The 9,014-nt window shown below is 47.0% G+C and overlaps 1 long non-coding RNA gene across 1 annotated transcript; it reads left to right on the top strand.

Annotated features, from left to right (window-relative positions):
- The first annotated feature begins 4,966 nt into the window (after positions 1-4,966).
- On the top strand, positions 4,967-8,366 carry LOC147324220 (uncharacterized). Its single transcript, XR_015130525.1, has 4 exons — positions 4,967-5,587; positions 6,146-6,335; positions 7,621-7,752; positions 7,995-8,366. It is a non-coding gene; the product is annotated as an uncharacterized LOC147324220 (long non-coding RNA).
- Positions 8,367-9,014: the final 648 nt, after the last annotated feature.

The following is a 9,014-nucleotide window of genomic DNA, read 5'->3' as shown; positions in this document are numbered from 1 at the left end:
TGTGGTTTCAAATCTGGACAATCATCTTCTGCTCATGTTATCACCTACTTTCTCCCATCAGTCCTTCTTATTGTTATCATTCATACAGTCACAAGGAAACTAAATTAGTAAATCAATAAATATAATACTAATTTTGCCAGGTAGACAGTATCTGTGGAAACAGTCTAGTTAAAATAAGAAAAAGAGTGTGGATACTCAAATATTTCACACTCAGTGATTAGGAAAATTAATGGAAATGAATGAAATATTCCTCGTCTACCCTTCTTGTTAGCATTTTGTGATAATAAACCGGTTTGGAAGTTCTAACCAATCAGCATTGGACAGTGTGGGAGCGTCAGTACAGAGCGAGAGTGTACAAAGAATCATGCTATTGTGGCAGACCCAGCATGCATCTCACTGATAGCAGCTCCAACAGTAGTGACTGCTGAGAGACAAAAAATCTTGGATTAGAGACCAAGAGATTAGAGACTGGATTAGATTAAGAAAATGGAAGTGTGCCAGTGGCACAAGTTGCATTGGAAGCAAACACAAGACTTCTGGGATAATGATTTTTGGACAGACGAGACAAAAGTGGAAATGTTTAGTCAGAAGAAAGACCTCAACCTAATTAACCTGAATTAAATGGACTGGCAGAAACGTAAGAGAGTTGCTGCTAATCTAGAAATTCACCTACCTGAATTTGCTATGCAGTGAAAAGTTAGAAACTCATCTCTACCAGTCATCTATATCTTCACGCCCTGAGATTGTAGACCTAGTTAAGTGTGCCTATGCCAAAAGGCACACTTATTACTATTGCTCGGATTTATTAGTAACTCGCCCCACAGTTTTGAGACAAGGTTCACATATGTTATATCATTTTGTGCGGCTGGAGCTGAAATGAGTTGCTATGACTTTTGGTGTTTATTACTTCTATAGTTTTTTAAATATGAATATTTTAATGCAAGTTTTTGCCCATTGAAATGAATGGGAAGCAAAGTGAAACTTAGCAAAGTGAAACTTAACTTCAAATGTAAGTGAAACTTAATTTGTGGTGTGTTGGCTCACTCTAGTGGTATGTCCCCGTATTTGGATTACCATAATGATGACAATATCAACGGCACGCACAGCGTCGGTGCTTTCAGGAACCATTGGAATTCTTAAGGTTGCGCGAAGCATTGAATAGTTACGGTAACGGCAAGGGTGTATGCTTGGTGGGAAACTGCATATCCTACAAATTCATAGCACGCCTCTACCCAGTCAAACAATGACGGCTGCCACTTGGTTTAATATATTCCTCTTATTCGTGTTTCTAGGTCACAAAGTAAACTTTTAAGATATTTTCAGGCGAGAATGTAGGTGTGTAAACGTCAAATATCTGCTCGTTTTGTCAAAACATCCCATATTGGCAACAGATTTTTCACGATGTTGGCTAGCTAGCGCGGCTAGCTAGCCGGCTAGCGCCGCTTCACTCAAAAGCACCCAGGCTTGGCGTCTCTAACTCCTTTCATCCCCGATCGCTCCGCAAACAGTCTTTGTCTTAGCTGGACTTATTTTTCGTTTATATGGGCCAATGATGCTGGTCGATGAGGAAAAACTAACTGAGTTGTTTGGTGGTGGCTAACGCGGAGCTAGCTAGCCACCGGTATGTGTCTCTTTCCCCTCGTATGTGGGGAAAGAAACATGCGAGGCGGCCGCTGATCGACCGGTTTTCAGGCGAGAATGTAGGTGTGTAAACTTCAAATATCTGCTCGTTTTATCAAGGAGTCCCATATTTTATCAAGAAGTCCCATATCTCTCACGATGTTACAGCTAGCGCCGCATGGCAGCTAGCCGGCTAGCTGGCTAGCGCGGCTTGTGTGACACCCAGGCCGGGCTGGCTCACACATAGGCCGGCTCACGCTCTCGTTCCACCCCCTAGTCTTTCTTAATGACTCTTGGTTGGCTGCTGGATTTATTTTTCATTTATATGGGCTGGTGATTCATTTATTCATTTTAGTAACAGTAAGAACAGTGAAAGGTGGTGGATTGTCCAGATGCTGTTCGATGTGGAAAAAATAACTCGGTTGTTTGGTGGTGGCTAACGCGGAGCTACAATGGAGGGCAGCGGTTCTCTGTCTGGTTTCACCCCCCTCACCCTCACGCCGCCGGTACGAGTGTCCGGTGAACTGAATGTCAGGTAAGATGTTATGTATGTTTTCGTTGTGCTGACTTTTTACAATCAGTTACACTGGTCGTGTCCAAATTCATGGGCTGCATCCTCCTGAGGAGGTCGGGTAGGCCGGAAGTAAACGGCCGTGAAATTGGACGGTCTAGCCTTCAGATTAGCGTCGCCGCTGTCTCGGTGGAGTTTAATAAACTCAGCCGTCTGCTCCTTGCTATCTAAAATATAACAGGACACTGGCGTAAATTCTCGACTGTCTCATACTTATGTTTAATCAGGTTTCTGTTTGACGTTTAGTCAGCTGTGGAAAAACCAAGGAGGAGGGGGATTAATAAAGTTTTATTTTATCTAATCTAATCTAATAGCTTTAATCTCAGCCAAACCGATTTACTCACGAGTAAACAAAACACTGAAAAAAGCCCAACAATAACATCTGTAGGTTGTCTAAGTGAATTATATATTACATTTAACCCGAGTAGCAAAAGTCCGCGATGATCTGAAAATGATGTGCCGGGAGTTGTGCCGTTCTCGGCCGCATCAGTAACCCTCGAGCTCCCGGCTAGCTGTCGAGCTGGTGGGTAGCAGACGTCTCCGAAAACATCGAAGCACTTTGGCAAATATGCGATATCTTGATAAACCGAGCAGATATTTGATGTTTACACAGCTACTTTCTCGCCTGAAAATATGTTAAAAGTTTATTTTGTGACCCAGAAATATTAGTAAGAGTAATTTAAAAACTTAGTAGCAGCCGCCATTGCTGGAAACTGGAGTTTGAAACTGGAGGCAGGAGGCTCCGGTCCATTCGCACCAGAACCTCTCGCCATAAGAACAGTTTCTTCCCCTCTGCTGTTGGACACATGAACAATAACCTTATGACTGTTCCCACCACTAACACATGACCGTACGCTGTGTTGACTGCATCATTCCATGTTTGGCACTGATCACCACCTGCACTCATGTGTATATATCATGTATATACCTATCTATTTAGCACTTTTAATTTTTAACTTTTAATTCTTATTCTTATTTTCATGTCTATTTAAGCATATTTTATGACAGTATGTCTGCACTGAAGCACCGCAGCAATTTCCTAATGTTGTAAACCTGCCCAACATTTGGCAATAAAACCCTTTCTGATTCTGATTTGGCTGGGCCGTGCTATGAGTTCTGGGATATGTTGGGCCACGAAGGACACACCCGACCAATCCTTCAAATTCGGGGAAAAGGAGGACGCATTTGTCGGCTGCATTCGGAGCAGTCTACGAATTTGAACAGCCTTCGGCGCGTTGCTGTGACGTAATCGGTCTACAAATGTGGCCTCAGGAGGATGCAGCCCATGAATTTGGACATGACCAATAAGTCGTACAGCTGGGTGGGTGCTGTGTTACTGATGGTGAACTTTATTGTATTCATAAGGTTAGTTATTGGGTTGCCAACCGCCCCATGCAAACGGAATCGTCCCGCATTCAGAGAAAATATTACACGTTTCGTATTGAGCTGAAAAGGAACACAGTTTGTCCCGTACTTCAGGTAGAATGGAAGAAGACACAAAGCTGGATTTATTCAGAACACTGTGTAAAAATAACAAAAAACAAAAAGTGAATGCAAAAGTGCATAAATATTTATTTTACGTGTTTGATGTGTGTGGCAGGGCGTGGTCTGCAGTGCCGCTGCAGGGGAGGTGGACCCACCTCAGCGGCATCTGCAATCACGCCTCTCAGGCGTAAAGTCTGTGCTCTCTCTTCCGTTTTTTTTTTTGTTTGTTTTGTTTTTGTTTTTTTGGGTATGTGTCGGGCTGTAAGATGAAAAGCTACAGCCGGCTGTGTGGGTACAGCAATTATGTGTGAAAAGTGGTCCATAACGTAATGCTTCAAAGTGTGTTCATGCAAACATTGTCGGGTCTGCTTATGAACCTCTGCGCACAGCGTCTGCAAATCGGGGCTGTACGAAGTCACCCCAGCTTTACACAAAACTGTAAGCTGTCATCTGTGAGGCGCGAGTGGTGTTTGGTTTTACCATAGTTCATGGTGGAGAATGGCTGCTCTGCTGAGTTTTGCTCTCTGTAGCCATTTGAATGGCAAACTACACTGATTAGCGGCGGCATAGGCACACTTAAAATTTCTTCAGAAATTTTCGCTTTCTAGTTTATGTTATTCTTGTTCCAGCATACCACCGGTTTACCATTTTGATCTTCCAGTTCTGCCTGCCCAGCCCCAGACCCTGATCCACTCCTGCCCACACTGAGGTCCCCTCTACTCCCTGCATCACCAGTCTTTACCGGTTTGGTCAGATCAGCTCACACTCATAAAAAAAACCCCTCTTGCTCCCAGTTCTCTTCCCTCGGATAAACTTCCAGCTTAATTTAGGCAGATTCTTCTCTGTGTTCTACATCTGAGTTCTGCTTCAGTCATGACACATAACTACCAAAGTGTAAACCAGTCTTTTTCTGCCCTAATGCCAGCTTTAAGAAACCATTTGAGGAACTGCATTTTTGGCACTTCCTTGATGGCTTATTCTTTTCAAGGCCAGAAGTTGAAAAATCTGTATGGATCAGGGAGAAGTATCTTGTTAATGATAGTATAATTACCGCGACATAAAAATGCTCAGCTCAGTTAAAGGAACTGGATAACACCTAATATGTAAATTCCACGCTGGTTTCCACAATGCAATGTGTTTTCTTTTGGCTGTGGAGGTGTAAATTTCTCAAATGAACACAAACACAGAAACACACAAACAGCGTTTAAGTGGACAAGCTTTGAAGAGAGTTTTTTTTCACAGCTTTCTGAAGAGGCAGCCAGTATATTCGAGCTTCTTTAGTGTGGGAGATGAAATCTGGACATTCATTAACGCTGCTTCAAAGATGCTGCAACAGTCACATACTCATTTTTAGAATCCTGCTTCTGCTCCACGTACATCAGAATGTGATTATGGTGCCTCGTGGCTTTAAACAGCGCACTGAACAGGGAATCAATGATGAGAATATGAAGAGGCTGAGCTAGTGCATTTGAAAACTGTAAAGACAGACAGACAGATACTGACTGCAAATACTGACTCACCTTAACACTGTGCTCTGGAACCAGTCTTCTGCAAAAGGGACTCTGTTAAACTTGCAGAACTGCGTATCCCCAACATACAGGCACCCTGCTCGCTGCATGTACATTGGGGTTTTTCCCAGTGGAGAAAAGGGTTAACCACGGTTTGTCTATAACTAACACCATGTTCAACCATAAGTTGCACCAGGCTACCCTAGGTCGCAGGTCAATTTTTGGCTTTGTGTTCAGGAGCTGAGCTGTCATGACCTAACTGTGAGTTGGATCAGATAACAGGGTATTGTGCTGGACAGGCCTGCACTTCAACAACATGGACACTGGAGGTGGAGTGAGCCATCAAGCTGAAGAAGGAGTCCTGGGATTAATTAACCTGTGGGACTCTGGAGACAGCTGACAGGTACTGGCAGTCCAAGCACAGTGGGGCTCTGGCGGTGGCTGAAATGAAATTGGATGTGGGAAGAGTTTGCTAATGCTTTTGAACAAGACTTTTAGAGCCAGCCACATTTTTCCAATCTTTTATTGTCCAATTTTCGTGAGCCCATGGGAATTATGGGAATTGTAGCCTTAGTTTCCTGCTGTTAGCTGACAGAAGTGGCACCTGATGTGGTCTTCTGCTGCTGCTGTAGCCTATCTGCTTTGAGTTTAAATGTCTTATGCATTTAGTCTCATGGTCGGACGGTCCTCCCCGGACGACCTGTCTATATGTGTGTGTGTGTCTCTCTCTCTCCTCCTCCCGACCCTTATTGTCTCCACCCAGCGGCCGACACACCTGCACCTAATTTGCCACCCAGCTGTCACTAATCATTCTTGGTTTTGGGCCGAGGTATTTAACTGTGTGTCCTGACAGCAGTTGACGCTGGATTGTACTGGAAGCTCAGTAGTAAAGAGTGTTTGTTACTCGTAACATAGCTTTAGCCAGCTAGCCTTCTCACCTGTTGTCGTCACTCGTTTGTAGGAGGAAGTGATACGGAGCAGAAGGTTGGAGAGAAGGAGCCCGCTGGATTGGTCAGTAGGGGACGTAGGAGTTCCGACTGGACTCTCGTCTCTCGAGTGGAGAGAGGAGGAACCGGACTCACCTGCGGATGAGGAGCAACCCATGGAGCTGGGACGGACTAAATTCACCCAGAGGAGAAGACAACTGGTGGGTGAGTGTTTTGGGTGCAGGAAGAAGTGGCATTTCCCGGACGCCTGTCCTTCACGGTTAAAAGACTCAGTAAAGGTAGGGATACTGACAGGTCCGCCGGTTAATACATTCCTCCACCTCAGCTGCCCAGCTAAATTACTGTTTCTTTCCCGCACCCATTCTTGTGACGCACTAATAGACTCGGGAGCTGAACAAAGTTTTTTGGATGAGGCTTTGGCCCACAAAATGGGTTTGCCTGTTGTTCCTCTCCCTGAAGCGCTCCAAGTGTCAGCACTTAATGGCAGTCCTTTAGCCGCTGTCACTCACCGCACCCAAGAAATCACACTCACTCTCTCCGGCAATCACACTGAGCAGATGTCCCTGTTTCTCTTCAAGGCACCTGACACACCTTTAGTTTTGGGATTCCCCTGTCTCCAGTGACACAATCCACAGATTGATTGGGCCAAGGGATGTATCATGGGGTGGAGCACCCGTTGCCATGAGCAGTGTTTACGCTCTGCGGTGCCGGTTTGCATGTCTGACGATCCTGCGGGGCCGCCCACTCGCCCCGTCTTGTCAACCGTGCCCGCCGAATATCACGACCTAGGGCAAGTCTTTAGCAAAGACGGGGCCCAATCACTGCCCCCCCATCGTCCGTACGACTGCGGGATTGATTCGCTCCCGGGCGCCCCCTTGCCCACTAGTCGACTCTATAGTATCTCAAAACCCGAGCGCGAGTCTATGGAGCTCTATATTACGGACTCCCTGGCAGCTGGCATCATCCGCCCCTCCACCTCTCCCTTGGGCGCAGGCTTCTTTTTTGTTGACAAGAAGGATAAGACCCTACGCCCCTGCATTGACTATCGGGGACTAAATAAAATCACAAAAACAAATATCCTCTACCTCTGCTCGCCTCAGCTGTTGAACTCCTTCAAGGAGCCACCCTTTTCACCAAACTTGATCTCCGCAATGCTTATCACCTGGTCCGCATCTGCGAGGGGGATGAGTGGAAGACAGCCATCAACACCCATCTGGGTCACTTCGAGTACCTGGTAATGCCGTTCGGACTCACAAACGCCCCTGCTGTCTTCCAGGCCCTGGTAAATGATGTCCTACGAGCCTTTTTGAACCACTTTGTGTTTGTTTATCTTGATGACATTCTGATTTTCTTCAGATCCAGAGCTGAGCATGTTAAGCATGTGAGACTGGTGTTGCGCCGTCTGCTGGAGAATCGGCTGTTTTGCAAAGCGGAGAAATGTGAGTTTCATGCCTCAACTGTCTCTTTTCTGTGTTTCATCATTGAACAGAGCCGGTTGCAAGCGGACCCGGCTAAGGTCAAAGCTGTGTTGGAGTGGCCTGTGCCCGGCACCTGGAAGAAGTTGCAAAGTTTTCTTGGATTCGCCAACTTCTACAGATGTTTCATCCGGAACTTCAGTAAGGTAGCACTGCCTCACAACTTACATCACCCAAACAGCCATTCCTGTGGTCTCCAGCAGCTCAACAAGCATTCGACCGTCTCAAAAGCCTGTTCGCCTCAGCCCCCATCCTGGCCCAGGCTGACCTCACCCTGCCATTCGTGGTGGAAGTGGACGCTTCTGATTCGGGAGTTGGGGCGATTCTCTCTCAGCGCAAGGAAGGTAAATTACACCCCTGTGCCTTTTTCTCCCGTCATCTCTCACAGGCCGAAATGAATTATGACGAGGGCGACCGGGAGCTTCTTGCCATCAAGTTGGCGCTGGAGGAGTGGCGGCACTAGCTGGAGGGGAGCGAACATCTTGTTGTCGTTTGGACAGACCTCAAGAACCTTGCCTACCCCCAAGCGGCTAAGCGCCTGAACGCCCGACAGGCCAGGTGGGCATTGTTTTTTGCACGGTTTTGCCTAACCATTACCTACAGGCCCGGGTCCCGGAACACGAAACCTGATGCCTTGCCACGCCAGTTCGCGCCAGACACAGACCCTGAGGAGAAGGAGAGGCCCATTCTGCTGGCCTCGTGCATTGTGGGGACCCTCACCTAGGAGATAGAAAGGGTCCGAGATGCCCAGCAACAAGAGCCCGACCCCAGAACCGGTCCAGAAGGTAGATTGTATGTTCCCTCGGCGGTCGGGGGTAAAGTTATCCACTGGGCACACACCGCGCGGTCTACCTGCCATCCAGGTAGGAATCGAACTGTCACCTTTTTACAAAGGTTGTTTTGGTGGCCTTCTCTCTCTCAGGACGTCCGGGAGTATGTGGCCGCATGTCCTGTGTGCGCTCGAAATAAAATGTCCAACTCACCTCCATGGGAACTCCTTAGACCACTGCCTGTCCCCAGCCGGCCGTGGTCGCACATCGCTCTGGACTTCATCACTGGTCTCCCTCCATCCTCTGGTAAACCTGTTATACTCACCATCATTGACCGTTTCTCTAAGGCTTCCCATTTTGTTGCCCTTACCAAACTTCCCACCGCTCTAGAGACTGCCCAGCTCCTAACCCAGCATGTTTTTCACCTTCACAGCATTCCTCTGGACATCGTTTCTGACCGTGGGCCCCAGTTCACCTCTCAGGTGTGGAAGATGTTTTGTGCTGAGCTGGGGGTCCAGGCCAGCCTGTCTTCTGGTTTCCACCCGCAGACTAATGGGCAAACAGAGCAAGCGAACCAGGAGCTGGAGGCCATGCTGCGCTGCGTTGTTTCCTCCAACCAGTCATCATGAAGTGAGCAG

This window comes from Aulonocara sp. 'chitande type north' Nkhata Bay, linkage group LG7, assembly GCF_057382095.1.
Source record: "Aulonocara sp. 'chitande type north' Nkhata Bay isolate Kocher_YH1m ecotype deep benthic linkage group LG7, A_spYH_male_GT1.1, whole genome shotgun sequence".
Classification (NCBI taxonomy): Eukaryota; Metazoa; Chordata; class Actinopteri; order Cichliformes; family Cichlidae; genus Aulonocara; species Aulonocara sp. 'chitande type north' Nkhata Bay.
This window is presented reverse-complemented; position numbering and strand designations above follow the sequence as displayed.